Below are 18,843 nucleotides of genomic sequence, written 5' to 3' on the forward strand. Positions count from 1 at the left end.
TTTTTTTTTTTTTTTTTTTTTTTGAGACGGAGTCTTGCTCTGTCGCCTGGGCTGGAGTGCAGTGGCCAGATCTCAGCTCACTGCAAGCTCCGCCTCCCGGGTTTAAGCCATTCTCCTGCCTCAGCCTCCTGAGTAGCTGGGACTACAGACGCCCGCCACCTCGCCTGGCTAGTTTTTTGTATTTTTAGTAGAGACGGGGTTTCACCCTGTTAGCCAGGATGGTCTCAATCTCTTGACCTTGTGATCCGCCTGTCTCAGCCTCCCAAAGTGCTGGGATTACAGGCTTGAGCCACCGCACCCGGCTAAAGTCATCTATTTTTTCTAAGAACTTATGAACTTCTTTTCTGTGATCTGAACATTATCTTCATAATTATAAAATTGATTGCTATAAGGTTGTCAATAAAGTAAATTGATACTAAATAATGCAAACAGATTGCATCCATATGGAGAATTCTCCAGATTCTACATTTAAATAAAGGGGAAGGAGGGAAGAAGAAATATTAGACCTAAATGATAGAACGTAAAAATTAATAGTCTATTTATATCGCACACACGATTTGGGGAAATCTGCTTGTATTTTTAAGTCATGAATCTCATCTAGAAGAATCTGTTTCTTTTCTAGAAGGGATCTATGAAATATTGCGAAAATCATCTCGTTTGGTTACAGAGGAAACGATTACAGGGTGAACTATTAGATGAGTTGTATGACATCATTAACATTGACAATCATGCAAATATCCATGATGTTTCAGGTGCAATAAATCATATATGGTGCCTTTGTACTAGATTAATAATTTAATCCAAGAACAGAAGATATGCGAGAATGCCAAAAGAGGAGAAATCAACTTAGCTTTTTAATAAAATTGTAATTTTTAACGCATTTCTCATTTTGCTTAGAAATTTCCTCAAGACCTTACAAAATTCAAGTCATGTACTATTGAAGATAAGATAAAAAGAGGGGGGAATAACTTAAAAATGTGTCCTCTTCGAATGATAATTATTTAACATACATTTTCTATACTTTGTGGCTATTCTTTTGAGTGCTAAAGGAGAATTAGACAATTTTGTTAATGTTGATAATGAGATAACATTAATCAGCTTGGGCTATTTTCTTTTTGTTTTTGTTTTGTTTTTTGAGACAGGGTCTCCCTCTGTCACCCAGGCTGGAGTGCAGTAGTACAATTATGGCTCACTGCAGCCTCCACCTTCCGGGCTCAAGTGATCCCCCCACGCCAGCCTGCTGAGTAGCTGGAACTACAGACATGCACCACCATGCCCGACTAATTTTTAATTTTTTTTATAGAGATGGGTTCTCACTATGTTGCCCAGGCTGGTTGTGAGCTTCTGAGCTCAAGTGATCTGCCCACCTCAGCCTCCCACAGTGCTGGGATTATAGGCATGAGTCACTGTGTCTGGCCAGCTTGGGCTATTTTTAGAAGGGTGGATATTACTCTGCTTTATTATATAATTAATATTATTATATGAGTATATTCCAATACATTTTGCGTCATTTGAGACTTCTAGGTATAAGAGCTAAGTCAGAAGTTGGATAGATGAATCTTAGAAGCTCAGAGGAAAGATCTGTGATTATAGTGTGAAAAAGAACCAATTCCACTTCTTGACAAAGAAGGGAAGAATATTGATTTGTAGTGAGTGCCAAATGTTGCTGACAGATCAAAGAAGATAAATGCATCAACAAACCAACAGGAGTTTTACATATAAATGTCCTGAGTAACTTTGGCAAGGGAAGTTTTGGTAGAGAAGCAGGGGCAGAAACCAGACCGGAGTGGTTTAAGGAATAAATAAGAGATAAGGGGATGCAGTTAGCAAAAAAGATAGCTTTTTGAACATTTTGTCAGGAAATAAAAGTGTGGAGAATCCAGCATCTGGATAGGGAAGTTGGGATGAGAGAGTCTTGAAAATGTTTACATTTTAATGGGAACAGTGCAAAAAGAGAGAGATTGGAGGTATGGGTTTCTGAAAAGGAAGGAAGTGATGGAGGAGGTGGTCTAGGAAGGGGAATTACCTATAGCCAGTGGGAAGGACAACATGCACATCAACACAGCTAAGGCGGTCTCTGTAGGATACATACAGATACAGATAGGTTTGTAGATTTGGTAGGGAAAATTGAAGGGGGGTGTCAAGAAAAAGTTTCTCTGTGTAGAAGATGTGGCCAGAGTCGTTAGTGAGGATTTGAGGAAAAGGGCAAGGATTGAAGTATTGTTTGTGGAGAATGAGAGACAGAGAGGTCAATATTAGATTAGGCAAGTACTGATGACTGGGAATCTGTAGTATCATCAAACTCCTTAAATTTATGAGTATCAAGTACATGAATATTGCTCTCTAAAAATCAGAAATCAGGGATAATCTGTTTTGAGGGAAGGTATAAGAAAGATTTGACTCCTTTTCTTAGGTCCTCAGTTTTGGTTTGTGTCCTAATGACAGCATTTTCATGGCAAAATTTAAGAACACTTTTTACGTATGTATACATGTGCCAGCAAACCTGCACATTGTGCACATGTACCCTAGAACTTAAAGTATTAAAAAAAAAAACTTGGCCGGGCACGGTGACTCAAGCTGTAATCCCAGCACTTTGGGAGGCCGAGACGGGCGGATCACGGGGTCAGGAGATCGAGACCATCCCGGCTAACACGGTGAAATCCCGTCTCTACCAAAAAATACAAAAACACCGGGCGAGGTGGTGGGCGCCTGTAGTCCCAGCTACTCGGGAGGCTGAGGCAGGAGAATGGCATAAACCCGGGAGGCAGCGCTTGCAGTGAGCCTAGATCCGGCCACTGCACTCCAGCCTGGACAACAGAGCACGACTCCGTCTCAAAAAAAAAAAAACCAGAAAAACAAAAAGACCTTTTTGACCTTGAAGAAAGGATTACTTTAGCACTCCAAAATATATGTCCTTTTTGCCATGACTGAAGAGAGGCTGCTGTCCTTACCCAGGTGTCCTTAGGTAGGCACATTCTTTCTGCTCTGCTACACATTCTTTGGACAGTAGAGTTAGACTGAAAGTGTTAAACAGGCCCAGAAGATGAAAGACTTCAGTTTGCTGACTTTGAATTATAAGAAGGTTAATATGTCCATTTAACTAGAAACTCTAAATTTCTGCTTCCCATGTGACTTTTAGGAGAGTTTACTTGAGGGCATAGAGCTTTTTATAAGACTGAAGGGATCTTTTAGTTCAGGTACTTACATTTTTTTTTTTTTTTTTTAGTTGCAAAACCGTTTTGAAAAATAAAACCTGGCATTAACAAAGAGAACTATTGTGACTGCAGTGGGCATGGGGGATATGGAACCCACCCACTTATCCCTCTTCTTTCCCATCCTCCTCATCCCACTTTCAGGAAGCTCCCCGGAGACATCCTCATTGAATCTGGTGCCTCCATTGAACATTGTTTGAAAAGTACAATTCTAGGTGATCACAACTGTATCGAATTTCAGTGAAACATGAAATTCTTAAGATAAATTAACTGTGGTTTGAGGATGGTTTTTTTCTTTACAATTAAAATAGGCAGGTTAGTATCTATTTAACCTAAAGTATAAATTCTTATCTTACATTGATAATTTTAGTGATAGTAGATACTAATTTTATTAAGAAAGCTCAGCAAAAACCACTGCTGAATATATTGCAAATCTGGGATTTGAAAAGTCAAGCCCTCCTTTTAATTAATTTTGCTGATCAGGATTACCAAAGTTCGTAAATGTGGAGCCCTTCACTAAGCTCATGAGTAGAACTGTTCTTTATTATCCTCAAAGGATAGATATATGACTGTGGCAGGGAGGATTAACTGCCTTGATCTTGAGCAGCCATGAAAGCATGTAATATGAGTTACCAGGATGTTGCTTTTCCATTAAGGTATGACTTTGCCTAGGGCTGAAAACATCCATAAAGATGGGATAGAAGTTTTCGAGAAAACCACACTTTTTATGTTGGAAAGCGGAGTATTGATAAGGTAGAAAAGCCAAAATAAGAAATGGTTAAAGAGGGTTAAACTGGAGTATGAAGAACTTGCTGACAGAGTTATAAAGACAGTTAAAGAGGGCAGTTTAACTTGAGTTATTGTTAATAGTTAGCAATGCAGTTAGGTGGGTATTGTAAGTTGGTTTTATATTTGATGAAATGGAGGCTCATACAGGTTAAGTAACTTGTCAAACTCATACTGTGAATCACCAGCAAATGTGGCAGAGCCAAAATTCAGATCCAGATCATTTTATTTTAAGACCAAAATAGGCTGGTGAAGTCAGACTGAACAAACAGACAGCTAGGATGAGACGTAGTTGAGACTGGGAGAGACATAGCAAGAAAAGAGCTGGTCTTCAAAATCAGAGAGTGCTACTCAAGTCAAATACCTACAATGGCTCACTGAGAAAAAAGTGGCTTTGAGAGTCCAATGAAGGTTTATATCGTTAGAACCTGCTTTTTAGTCATTTCCTCACAACCTTCCCTCTAAATACTGTAATGATTAGAGGACTGCCTCTGCAGGGCTTAGGCCTCTTGGGACTTATGCCACCAAAAGCTGTTAATACTGAGGTCAGATAGGAAGATCTCTGGCTGGCTGAGGACTCCCCATGGTTTTCCTGGCTTTGGAAGTCTGGCCCATTGATTCGGGATGGGGGGCCCTTTCATTCTGAAACTCATTTCCTGCTGAAGGTGAAGCAACTCAGTCTGGCCAGTGTCCCTGCCATCTTCTATTCTGTTGTATATCCCTGAACCACACGTTAAAACCTGTACCTACTGGCACATGAAATCTTGTTCTAGTTATATAGAAGCAAATCACAAAAGGAAATGAGAATAATTAAAAGGGTTAAGTATGAAATCATATGGACCAGATATAAAATTTTGTCTCACGTTTTTAAAAGTTGTTTTCAAGGCCTAGGAGGACCACTGGAACGACTGGAAGAAAATAGTGAAGACTAAACTTTTTAGATACTGGGGAATAGAATACCTTGCATTAACATGATTATTGATGAGTGTATATTTCTGTTTGCATATGATGCCAAAAATCTTTTGTATACTTCAGTGGTGTTAATTTCCCATCTACTTGTGTAAACTAGGTGTAATCTTTGAGCCATTTCCTGAAGTGATGGAATAGTCACCCTTTGTTCTGGTCAATAATTGTAACATAATTTGCTTAAATTTAGATAACTGAAGCTTGGTATTTTCTGGAATTCCTTTTCCTGAAGAATATATATAAATGGGAGTAATGATGGAGTTAAGTTTGTTCATCTTAATCCGTCTATTAAGTGTTTCTAACCATCAAATCAAATGGGAGATTTCTGTATTTTGTATGGAGTTCTTGTGACCAGAGAAAATAATTCTCTTTTGCTTCCTACTGTTTTTTTTTTTGTTTTGTTATGTTTTGTTTGGGTTAAAATAGTTTATAATCTACATTAAAACTCTTTTTGGTTCTTATATGAAAAAAGATGAAAATGAAAACTCAATAAACCAAAGTAGCACGGATTTTTTTGAAAGAAAAGAACTGAATTTTGGGGAAAAAGTATTCACTCTGTGATGAGTGTTTCTGTACCCTACCTGGAACCAATTCCTTATTTTGTAGTTAGTCTACGTATAGCAGAGACTGTGTAGAAGGTATTGGTATCTGATAAAAGTGAACAAAGTTCTAATGAGCTCATTCATTCTTTACTTTTTTCAAAGCAAAGATTTTTTTTCTTCCTTTCCCACAATTTCTCCATTTAATTCATACACATTAATTGTAATTCTAGAAATGCTAGTAATTCTTTATTATAGTTACTATGGTGGTCATAGAATTAATTAAGGGTACAACAGTAAAATTTGTGTTAATTATTATCAACCGTATTCTTTAGTGTTTAAAATTTTGCAAACAAATAAATAATAGAATAAGCATAAATTTCCGCAAACTTATATGAATCACAGTGATCTCCAATGTCTGTGTTGTAATTACATGCTTAGAGGCAAAACATATAAAGAAATAGGAGCTTAGCCTAATCAGTGAACTAAATCTGAAAATACTGATCTCACAGAAAAGATCATGCCCTCCGCAGCATGAATCTGGCCCTCTTCATTTTGCTTTCCTCAGCTGGGGCTGTTCAGTGGTGCAAAGAAAACATTGCAAAATGCTTACAGTTTTTAGAAGTGCTTCTGAGTTCTTTAAATAATGGTAAGAGTTGCAAATCTTATAGGAAGGACCTATCACAGAAAAGTTTTATTCAGTTGTACAGGGAATGGTGAACTCCAGTTACTGAGAGCTGCTCTAAAGAGAAATACTTATAAGAAAGGGGTACTGAAGTATTCATTATCATAAAACTTAAAGAGAACAAATGTGTGTTTCATTGCACATCTAAACCTAATATCTGTAAAGGGGGTCTGTGGCAGCCAGCAGAGGGAGAAAGTGAAATTCTGCAGACAGATAAAAAGGAACTTTCAACACCCAGCTTATTTTTTTGGCAGAGATTCAATGCACTGGGAATTCTCCAGCAAAATGGGTTGCACTTGGCAGATCTGCAAATATGCATATTTCTGCTCAGTACAATCAGGCAAACATAGAGACTTCCAGAGGAACTAATTATCTTTTGTCTTTTTTACCTTGGAAAGAGGATAATATTTGGAAGACAACTATTAAGAGATTTTAGAGGCAATGTTTTAAAAAATGTTGAAAGAGGATTCTATATTTAGCCTTCTTTTAAAAAGTTTTTAATACCCATTTGTGCTCCCAAAATAATTTATCATAATTGGCAGAAGCTCAAGTCATTTGGTTTATAATTTGAAGACTTTTGTTTATTATTTGCCATTTGCTTTTTTTGTTTGTTTGTTTGTTTGTTTTTAGATGGAGTCTTGCTCTGTCGCCAGGCTGGAGTGCAATGGCATGATCTCGGCTCACTGCAGCCTCCGACACCCGGGTTCAAGCAATTCTCCTGCCTCAGTCTCCCAAGTAGCTGGGATTACAGGCATAAGCCACCATACCTGGCTAATTTTTATATTTTTAGTAGGGACAAGGTTTCACCATGTTGGCCAGGAGTGCGCTTTTTTTTTTTGAAGAGATGATATATCTCACTACGTTGCCCAAGCTGTACTTGAACTCCTGGGCTTAAGAGATCCTTCCACTTCAGCCTGTTGAATAGCTGGGACTATGGGTGCATGCCCACACTTGGGTGCCATTATCAATATATTTTTAAACAAACTCTGTTGCTATGTTTTCCCTTATTATGTTGTCATTGACACTAGGGAGAAGCTAAAGTTTCTCTGTATAATATATTTTGTCAGGTCATTCAGATAAAAAAAGAAAAAAAGCTATGTACATAAGATATTTAGAGAATTATTTGAGTTAGCTAGAAAAATAGTTTAAGTTTTTAAAGTGAGTTAGCTAAAAATACATCTATTTAATTGATTCTTGTGCTCATAATTATGTCTTCTTTGTTGTTAAGAAGCTGATGTGGCACTTTAGGGACAGCAAGTGCAGTTCAAAACAAGTTTTCCCCTTTCTGATGAATATTTTTTAAGTGACAACAATTGGAAAAAAGGAGGAACCGGGTATGTGGGCCAATTATTTCCGAACATTTATTTTCTATGAAAAGATGACCAAACCCTGATACCCTGATAAAACATATTACTTTGGAAGCCATTTATGCCTACTTCAAAGTTCCCAAGCAAAATTTCACTCGTGTAATATTGAATTTAAGAAAATCTAGTTGCCATTTTCTAAGTGGGGTAAGGGGCAGTATATATTATGATTTTCCTATCCCTCTCATTTTCTTATCTTTTAAGTGGGGGGAATCCCAAAGTAAAAATATGTATCCCTAGAAAAGTAACATGAAGTATATCCCACAATTATGAGAGCTGGATAGAGGATAGCCCACACTATGGTTTCTAGAAGACCAAATTTGTGAGCAGCCTAATTTATTCTGATATTTTTAGGAAGAAGTCAGCCATGTGACCAGAGAGAAGTAGAGATATGTGTTTGTAAATTAAATAATTTTTAAGTTCTAGTCCCAGCTACTTGGGAGGCTGAGGTGGGAGGATAGCCAGAGCCCAGGAGTTCAAGTCCAGCCTGGGCAACATAGTGAGACCATGTCTTTAAAATAAATAAATATTAAAAAATAATTTTCAGGTTCTAGAAATGACTACATCTAGGAAAACATGATGTAATGAATGCTGGTGGGGTGGGGTGGGGTGGGGGAAGCACTAGACTGAAAATCCCCTGAAATCTCTAAATTTTTTTCCAAATTTATAATTTTATGTTATAATATGTAGATGATTGCAACAAGGTACACTATATAGGCTCAGGATGCCTATGTAACAATAAAGAACTCATGTTAGCTCAGGTGGTAGAGTACAAAGTTTTTCATATGTATTGTTGCTAGGATCAGTCCCTTTCTAACCATCCAAATTATTTGATAATAGCATAGTGCTATACTAAATATTACTTGAATATTAAAATGTATGTCAATGACCAGTAATGAGTACTTAATTCCCTTTCTGTAATGTAGAGTTTTATGGCAAAATGAAGCTTATTGTAAAGGATTTTGACTAGTTTAATTACTTTTCCTGTTGAATATGTAAAGTCAATATAATCAGTCTCTCTGTGTTACCTAGGCTTGCCTTGAACTCCTGGGCTCAAGCAATCCTACCACCTCAACCCCCTGTACACAGTGTATTTTAATGTTAAAACAATTGAGTTTACTTTGTACTTTTACTTATTCTAAACTTTCTTAATACTGTGCTTCTGATCAGCATTAATTTTTGAATAATACATTTTGAAACTATATGTTCTTGAATTTTGCTCAGTTAAGTTTTGGAATCTGTATATGAGTTTAATACCTTGAATTCTCAGGATGGTTAAAATATCTCTTTATAGCCTCTATTTCCCTCATTTGTACAAGTTTACGGATTGCCTCATCTATAAACTTATTAGATATGCATCATAAAGTATATCTTGTTAGATATACTTATTTTTGTTCAGTAACTTGAGAGCCCTATTTGGAAATCATAGAGAGGTTATAACATAGTGCATGGACTAGAGTTTGGAGGAGATCCAAAACTTATAAAAATGAGTCAATTTGACATGGAATTTAGGTAAATACAGCATCTTTGAAATATTTTTTCTATATATATATTTTTAATATTAGAGAACTTTCATGGATATTTATCCTGTCTTTTTTTTTGATGGGAATATTTTGTTGAGTAGTAGTAACATCTATAGTTCTTACTTTCTACTAAGGAACTCAGGCACATCACACTTTGAGATAGATTATTTTCGGGTTTCTTTTTAGGTAGATTTTTATTATCCTCCTTTTGTGAAAGTGGAAACTGGGGCTTCTGTAACTTGTTTGGGTCACATCAGTGGTGGTTCAAGTAGACTTCAAATCCACCTGTCTGACTCCAAAACTCATGCTTTTCATCATGTAATCAAACTGTAACTTATGTATCTGAATACATCTATAATTGTTTTATATAAAGATAATGATGAAAAACCCATTTGTGTTACTGTTATTATATCAGTCATTTACAAAATTGATGTAGGATAAAATTACGTGTGCATATGGTATCAAAGGGAACTAAAATCTGGCTGGGCATCGTGGCTCACGCCTGTAATCCTAGCACTTTGGGAGGCCGAGGCGGGGGGATCACTTGAGGCCAGGAGTTGGAGACCAGCCTGGCCAACATGATGAAACCCCGTCTCTACTAAAAATATTAAAAAATTAGCCAGGTGTGGTGGCACTTGCCGGTAATCCCAGCTACCTGGGAGGCTGAGGTGGAAGAATCACTCGAACCTGGAGGCAGAGGTTGCAGTGAGCCGAGATGGCGCCACTGCACTCCAGCCTAGGTGACAGAGCAAGACTCCATCTCAAAAAAAAAAACAAAAAAAAAAAAAACTAAAATCTGATTTTTCCCTTCTTTTCTTTCTGTGATCTGAGGAAAACAAAAGGACCCAGCCCATGTGGCTTCACATTGGGAAGAAGAAGCACTCACCGTTTCCTAAAATTTAGAGCTAGAAGGGGCTGGAAAGAGCCAATCCTACCTCTGATTTTTTAGAATCAAATTCCTGTATCACAGTTGAAATGATTGTCAAAGCTAAGAACATAATGTTTGTCTGTTGAGGGAAAAAGTCTGTTGGGGATACCTGAAGGAATAGGTGAATTTGAAGATGTGAATTCTATTTTTGGAAAGCTTAATGCAGCAGAGGCTGATATAATGGCAAGTGACGGCTGCTTCTGGGGCTGAGTCCCATGACTGCCGCTTTCTCCTGAATAGTTACTGGAAAATACATCTAGACTAAAGTTTATGACCAAATTTAGGGCCTGTATGTTCTGATTTTCCCTGGATAATAAGGCTGTGAGTTCTACTGCATTGAATTGAGTTACAGAAATTAGATTATCATGCCTTTCCTAGTTGTTATTGTTCTTTATACAACTTACATGTTTTTTAGAGCAGGAATCTTCTTTAACGTCAAGATCCTCAGGGACTCAACGTTCATGATGGGAGCTCAGCAAATGTACTGGGGTAGACAGAGAAATGGTATTTGTGTATGTCAAACTTGATCTAAAGACCACTTTACCAAGAACATGAGGCCCAACAGAAAAATAAGACTTTAAATAGATGTTTTTAAAGGATAAATTTCAAAGAAAAGTATAAAATGGGGTCTATTTTAAACTTCAAAGACTGGTAGCAAGATAGTATGAATTATTTTTTCATTTGGGCAGGCACAGTGGCTCATCCCTATAGTCCCAACATTTTGGGAGGCCGAGTTGGGTGGATCGCTTGAGTCCAGGAGTTCAACACCAGCCTTGGCAAGGGGGTGAATCCCCGTCTCTACAAAACATATAAAAAAAAATTAGCCGGGCATGGTAGCATACACCTGTGGTCCCAGCTACTTAGAAGGCTGAGATGGGAGGAGCCCTTGAGCCTGGGAGGATGAAGCTGCAGTGAGTCGAGATTGTGCCACTGCACTCCAGCCTGGGCAACAGAGCAAGATTCTTTCAATAAATAAATAAATAAATAAATAAATAATAAAGTTTTTCTTCAGTTTATTTTGGGATTTAATCCTGTGTTTGCTTTCACTATTGAGGCTTTGCAATTTTGTTTCTGGGCACATGAATTTGCTTAGTATAATTATTATACAAGTATATACTTACTATAACATTTGCCTTTTATCACATAATTTTATACATGGAACATAAAAAATTAATATATGCAAAACTTTTTCCATTCCTACGTAACTCTTTAGTGTTTTTAATTGTCAGATATTATTGATATTTAGATGCTGCATTGAGAAAAACTGTTGTGTGAGTTTAAGATAAAAAGTTATTGTTAAACTACCTAGTAAAAATATATTTGTTTTATAGCTCAAACAGCACCATTTACTTCTGAATTTTGATTGTTACAATTCCTGAATTAATAAACCTGTCACGTGAATCTGTAGGATTTTTGTGTTCTGACATGGTTCTGATGAGGAAATGGGCTAATATTAAACCTAATAAGTTTATGGATATAAGTGACAAAAATCTGCCCTTTTCAGTTATTGAAAGTTGCTGCACTAAATGCACTATGCTAAAGCATCTTAATAACTGAGCAGGACTGTGAGCCTCAGTGATAGAAAATAGGAGAATGTGGGGTTATTAATCAAAATCACCTTTAATGTGCATCATAATTCTATACCTAAACTACAGTTATGAAGCAGAGGAAACGGATCTGTGAAAACCTGAACGATCAATGCATAAATAAAATTCCTGCCTTTAATCTATTAAATATTTAAGTATTTCAATGAAACAATTGTGGTCTGTACATTTGGTAGCAGTTTGGATAGCGATGTTACTGCGAGTAAAAGTGTCAACTTTCTACCAAGACCTCATTCTCCTTAATGGCTGGGATTGGGTGACTTTAATAGCTCCTATTCCTAGCACAAGATCGGACACATTAAAAAAGTAAAAAGCAAACAAAACCCCAAAACTCTGATACACATTTGTCAGATAAATGAATAGGTGAGGATTTATGAGAATATATTCAACCAGTATAATAGCATCAGGATTTTCTATTCAATGTATTTTAATAAGCAATTCAATGATCAAATTATATATCTCCTTATTATATATAAAGTACTGTGATAGGTACTTCAGTGGCATTAAGATGTCTTAAACAGGGCCCTGATTTTAAGGAACTTAGAATCATAAAGAAAATATATAGGGACAACTTAAATTCCAGTGCTATAAATGCTATGGGAGCAGAGAGGCATGGCTTGAATAAAGACCAGTGGATGTTCTGGAAATGAGGAAAAGCACATGCAAAGGCAGGGGGATGTGTGAAACATGCAAATTCCACAGCAACAAGTCATTCCAGATAGTTACACCTCAGGGTTTGTGGACAAGATAGGTTTGAGTTGTGGTGTCCAGAAACCACACAACTACTTTATGCTACCAACTTTCTGCTAAAGCGACAAGCGCCACAGTGAAAAAGAGCTTCTCACAGACTCTTTATTGATAACTCTCTTGGATCTAAATGCATTCCTTTTCGTATTACATCCTGGTCAATTCTACAGACTTTTAATGCTCCCAACTTCCAATGTTGTTGCTTTTTCTCCTATTTGAGATTTTGCTTTATAACTTTAGATTTGATGTCCTGAAGCAATATACTTATCCTCTACCACCAACACTGCCATGATTGGAATTCCTGCGGCTGATACAAACTGTAGGACTACATTGGAGGTAAAATTGGAAAGAAAAAAATGTGGAGCTCAGATCATGAGGGACCTTTATTCCATGTGTTACATGTTGAAAGTCTAAAGAGAAAGAAGTAGCATTGACAATAAACCTCAACTGTTTGGATATTAAGATATATTATTAGATGACATACATATCTTGGGGATTTATCATGGTTCAGCACTGAATCCTTACTTTGCAGGCTCAGAAACTAAGTTTTTCAGTGCACTAAGAAGAGAGCAGTCTCTTAGAGGTGAATTCACATTAAGTAACCTCACAGGAAGTCATGTATAATATGGACTTTCAATGTATTGTCACATAAAATTTGAATAGCTGTGCCAAATTAATTTGGTGTTCTGACTTTATGGGTCAATAAAACTATGTGGGAACAAAATGTTAACCAAAAGATTTTTATATAAGCACGAGAACAGAAGAAGGGGAAAAAATAATTAATTTGAATGTCAATGGCATCAGCCTAGTACCTCAAAGCACTACCTGTATAAAAAAGATTATCTGGCTACCAGGATTGGAGTGCTGGAGATTTGGGGCCTGCTCATTGCTTCCCTTGCTTGGACTGGCACTATCAACATCTTTCTTCTCTGACCCTGCTTTACCTGTCAGTTCTTTGCTTATGCTTTTAGTCAAAGCATTCTTCTGAGTAGTCACCTATTCAAAAGGTAAATAGGTTTTATTATACAGGCCATCTGATTGATTAGGGGCAGCTTCCTGGAAGAGTCTTGAGAAGGGCTCTGAGCTCAGCCAAGCTCAGTGGATTAGCGTGCTCCCGAGGTGATGGTTGAAGTCTGCCCAGGCTCAGGGAGGGTGGAATGAAGATAGCTTGATGCATTTGCCATCCTTGCATAAATAATTCAGGTTATAAAAGCATCTGAAAGAACCTGAGTGGGAAAGTGACATCAACAAGTTTTCATTTAGTGGAAAAAAAAACAGATGATCAAGTCACCTTCCCAGATTTGTCGCACCCACCCTCACTCTGAATGTAAGCTATTTGACAGTAGCCGGGAGGTGTGGCGGAAACATCCAAGTCCGGACACTAGTTTTCTATGATCGCTTTCACCATGGCTGCTGCATTTATTGTCTGAGTGAATATTATTTTTCCTGTTTGAAGAACAGAGAGGAGAATGATGCCACACTCTAACAAATAAAACTAAAAAGCATGACAGTAATATTAATGATGCAATCTGCTGTCTTCTTAAGTGTTTTGAATGTTATTTGGCATATCAACAGAATGAATAGTTTTGGATTGCAAATGATTTTTTGTATCCTTTAATTTTCATGCTATTTGCTTTCTGTTTTTGAAAATGTGTTGAAGATTTTCCATGACAGTTTGTTTTTCTAAATTCTCACTTGTTTGTTTGCTTGGCTGTTGTCTATTTGGCTACTTCTGGAACATGGAATTCATGTTTGCATATGATTATATCTGCATAATTATTTGAGTTTATATATAGCTAATCAGGGGTGGTAATATGCTATGCTTTAATTGACCCCTGATTACTTCTGCTTTCTATGGATTTTCTATTTTCTTTCACTTTTTAGTTAATAAAGATTTATTTATCATTTTCCATATGCAAATACCCTTTTAGGCCTGACTAAAGCAGAACTTTTCTCAGCTTAGAATAAATTTCCTAGTATACTGGAATATGCATACTAATATTGTCTTTCAGTCTTAGCTCCATATTGACAAATTGGCAATAGCATCTTTTGTATTAGATGGATTTATAGGTGATAGTGAAGACTTGTAGCAGTTATATGGAGCGGGGTATAGCATTAAAGCAATTTATTATTTTATAATTTGTACTTCGATTAGCATTACTCATCTTTTATCTCTTTATCACAGTTATTTTTATTTGTAAATGTTAACTATTTTTAATGTTTATAAAAACAAGCATTATTTTAAATTAAAAACTCTATCAAAACTCGCTCTTTGATGGTCATTAATGTTGGTTGAAGTCCAACATGTCAGGTAAGGAAATAAAACAATTAGTTTATTTTATGAAGGCCAATTTAATATAATTAATGTATATACTAATGTTCATATATATTTATTTTTAATGTGCCTAAGTATTAACAGTGTGAGATACGTAGAACTTTCAAAATTATCCTTATTTTTCCTAAGACAAATGAAATAAGTATAATACCAAATTTATTTTCCTAAACAAAAACTAACAAGTAGAAAATTCATAAACCAGCATTTTATTCAAACTCCTGTCATATAAAATAGTCATGTCTTTGCTTTAATTTTACTAAGTGTTTTGCAAATGTAGCAAACTGTGGCCAAACTAATGTTCCAGTTGAGAAATACAAAAGTGAACTTTAAGTGCATTATATCTGCCATTAATGAAAATGGAACATCTTAAGGCAAGAATAAATATCACTTTGATTAGTGAATCTGTCAGCCTAACTATAGCTTTTCTTTCTTGCAGCTATTAATAATTTATTATATTTAGAGTTGAATAATAATTTATTATATTTAGAGTTGAATAATAATTTATATACTTAGAGTTGAATAATAACATTATGGAATTTTAGGTTTCCTGGGAAAGGCCTTTTCAGATCATTTGGTCCAATGATATTATTTTAAGTATTATAGGAGAAAAAGTTCTTCCTCTCTCCAGTTAGTGGCAAAATTAGGTCTAGAACTCGTGTCTCTTGCCTCTAAGCCCAGGACTCTTTTTCACCACTCTATATTGCCTCTGATTTATATGGCATGTAATATCCACTAATCCTTTATAAGACACAAAGTCAATCTGCATTTGTAATGTTTAATGAGAAGACTCAACTCATTCTTCTTTTTAACCAATGTTTATAAAACATATTGTGTGCTGGCAACAACTACTGAGATGGTTTTAGGGAGAGACATGATCTCATGACATTAGAGTGGGAAATGTCCATATATACTGCCTTCCTATAGCCAAATAAAATGTGTTTCCTATCAAAAAACCAATCAGTTAAGAAATAATAAACGTTTCCAAAATATTATACATATACCAGAGGATGTAGAATGTAACACTAAAGGGACAAAATGCATTTTATTTCTATGTTTTAAAAATCTGAACAAAGTACAACAGTCTTTAAGGATCTTTGATTGTTAAAACATACATTTTACTTTTACTTACAAATTGAACATTAATATCTTAAATTATCTTGGATTTCCACAGGATTTACCATATTAGTTATAAATAGTGTGCAGTTCAGCACAGATAAGCCATTTATTTGCTTACTTTCCTTATATAGTGTGTATTTTCATACTGCCATCAAGGATGGTCTGTTCTATTCTTATTTTAGTTGAACTCTCATATTCACTATACTGTATTGCGCACACATGTACTTGAAGATCAAAGATGCCCTCTTGTGCCTCACCTCCCACTTTTATTGTTTTGAATGCCAAATAGAAAATAGTTGAATTTTATATTTGAAGTTAAACCTAAATAAAAGCTGTTGTATAGCTCATGGATCTCTGATAAAATATTCAAGGAATTTTATTTATTTAAACACATCGTGTTATTAGAGTGTTTTTAATGGTGATTAGTCCAAATGAATAATTTTATGTCTTTTTTCTTTCTTTTTATTTTATTTTATTTTATTTTTTTGAGACAGGGTTTCGGTCTATTGCCCAGGCTGGAGTGCAGTGGTGCGATGTTGGCTCAAACAATCCTCTCATCTCAGCCTTCCAAGTAGCTGGGACTACAGGCATGTGCCATGCCCTGCTAATTTTTGTATTTTTTGTAGAGACAGGGTTTTGCCATGTTGCCCAGGCTGGTCTTGAAGTCCTGAGCTCGGGCAATTCTCCTGCCTTGGCCTCCCAAAGTGCTGGGATTACAGGCATGAGCCAATGCACCCGGCTGATTCTGTGTATTATTTTCGTATGAGAAATATTTTCTGCATTAGATTTCTTTTTTTTTTTTTTTTTTTTTTTTTTGAGACGGAGTCTCACTCTGTCACCCAGGCTGGAGTGCAGCGTCGGGATCTCGGCTCACTGCAAGCTCTGCCTCCTGGGTCCAGGCCATTCTCCTGCCTCAGCCTCCCGAGTAGCTGGGACTACAGGCGCCCACCACCACGCCCGGCTCATTTTTTTGTATTTTTAGTAGAGATGGGGTTTCACTGTGTTAGCCGGGATGGTGCATTAGGTTTCTTTAGGGTTTTTTTTTGTTTGTTTGTTTGTTTGTTTTTGTTTTTGTTTTTTTTTTTGAGGCGGAGTCTTGCTCTGTCGCCCGGACTGGAGTGCAGTGGCCGGATCTCAGCTCACTGCAAGCTCCGCCTCCCGGGTTCAGGCCATTCTCCTGCCTCAGCCTCCGGAGTAGCTGAGACTACAGGCGCCCGCCACCTCGCCCAGATAGTTTTTGTATTTTTAGTAGAGACGGGGTTTCACCGTGTTAGCCAGGATGGTCTCGATCTCCTGACCTCGTGATCCGCCCGTCTCGGCCTCCCAAAGTGCTGGGATTACAGGCTTGAGCCACCGCGCCCGGCCTAATCTGACATTTCTAAAAGTAAAAATAATTTTGAGGATTGTGAGGCACCATTCCTCTAATTATTTTTTTAAGAGATGGGGTCTTGCCATATTGCCCAGACTGGAGTGCAGTGGCAATTCACAGGTGCAATCATAGCACACTACAACCTCAAACTCCTGAGTTCAAGCTGTCCTCCAGCCTCAGCCTCCAATGTAGCCGGGACTATAGACACATGCCACTGCACTTCTGATTTTTTTCAGAACTTAAAGGGAGAATTTAAAATACCTTTCTATTTTTGTTGCATTATCCACTACTTTTTCTTGTTTTTTAAATGTTTATTATCATGGCTGCTAAGAAAAGTTTGTTACTTTTTCATTGTCAAATGTCAAATAGCATGGTCTTCTATGGATACTACTTAGAATTTATAGTAATTAGACTTTAATTCATCTGTCTTTGAATATATTTGTCTGGGAACTGACATCTGACAGGTGCCAGATGGAATAAAACTCTGGTCTGAAAGAAGTTTCTGATGCTGGTAACCAGCTCCAGTGCTGTTTAGCATTATGGCCTTGAACAACTGACTAACATCTTTGGACCTGTTTCCTGAATTGTTAAATGAAGAAGTAGAACTGGATAACTTCTAAAGTTCCTTTTGATTCAAATATTGTAATTCTTGAAATTGTAGGGCTACTCTAACTCGTCTTAGGTGTGCCCACATACACCAGTCTCTAGAACCTTTGGTTTCCTTTAACTGCAGATTTACAGAGGCTAGACTGGCTCTTTCTTTGAGAGTTTTTAGGACAGAAAGCATTTTTTGAGTAGATCTGTATTGAGCTGACTTTAGTTATCTTCATACTAACTTCTGTAATTTTCTTACGTGGTTGTTCAATCTGCCTCTTCATGTAGCCCAAGGGTCCTATATATGGCTCACGGTGTCACATTCAATCTGTGACTGGGATTTTTTACTATCCACGTGGGTCACATTTAACAAAATAATTGACAAGGAATATTTACCAACAATGAAATCCTGTTCATCTGATTCAGCCCAACTAGGCTGAATGTTGAAAAACTTTTACCTTCAGCAATGTTCTCAATACTCTGTAGAAAAATGATACAAAGAAGTAAAAGACAGGTGATTTGATTTAAATATATGACAGTGCATTCAATAATGTAGTTCTGCTAGGAAATATTTGAGATAGTAGCATAGACTGCTCAGCCTTGTGTGACAGAGTCAAAGATGGGGTAAGTCAATTATTTTGAGCAAAGGTTTCATATAGAGCTTATTTGAATAGGAAAAGGAAGGTCCTAGAAGCTTGATGTAATAATCAATGTAAACAATTCAGTCTTTTTTTTTTTTTTTTTTTTTGAGAAGGAGTCTCGCTCTGTTGCCCAGGCTGGAGTGCAGTGGCCGGATCTCAGCTCACTGCAAGCTCCGCCTCCCGGGTTTTACGCCATTCTCCTGCCTCAGCCTCCCGAGTAGCTGGGACTACAGGAGCCTGCCACCTCGCCCGGCTAGTTTTTTGCATTTTTTAGTAGAGATGGGGTTTCACCGGGTTAGCCAGGATGGTCTCGATCTCCTGACCTCGTGATCCACCCGTCTCGGCCTCCCAAAGTGCTGGGATTACAGGCTTGAGACACCGCGCCCGGCCTAACAATTCAGTCTTGATGTTGTATTTTTTTTTTTTTTTTTTTT

At 37.0% G+C, this 18,843-nt stretch overlaps 1 protein-coding gene across 20 annotated transcripts in view; it reads left to right on the forward strand.

Moving 5' to 3' along the window:
• The window catches only part of ANK2 (ankyrin 2), a 583,169-nt gene that overhangs the window by 94,280 nt on the left and 470,046 nt on the right, over positions 1-18,843 (forward strand). The window lies entirely within an intron of this gene.

The sequence above is a fragment of the Piliocolobus tephrosceles genome, chromosome 3, assembly GCF_002776525.5.
Source record: "Piliocolobus tephrosceles isolate RC106 chromosome 3, ASM277652v3, whole genome shotgun sequence".
In the NCBI taxonomy this organism is placed as follows: domain Eukaryota; kingdom Metazoa; phylum Chordata; class Mammalia; order Primates; family Cercopithecidae; genus Piliocolobus; species Piliocolobus tephrosceles.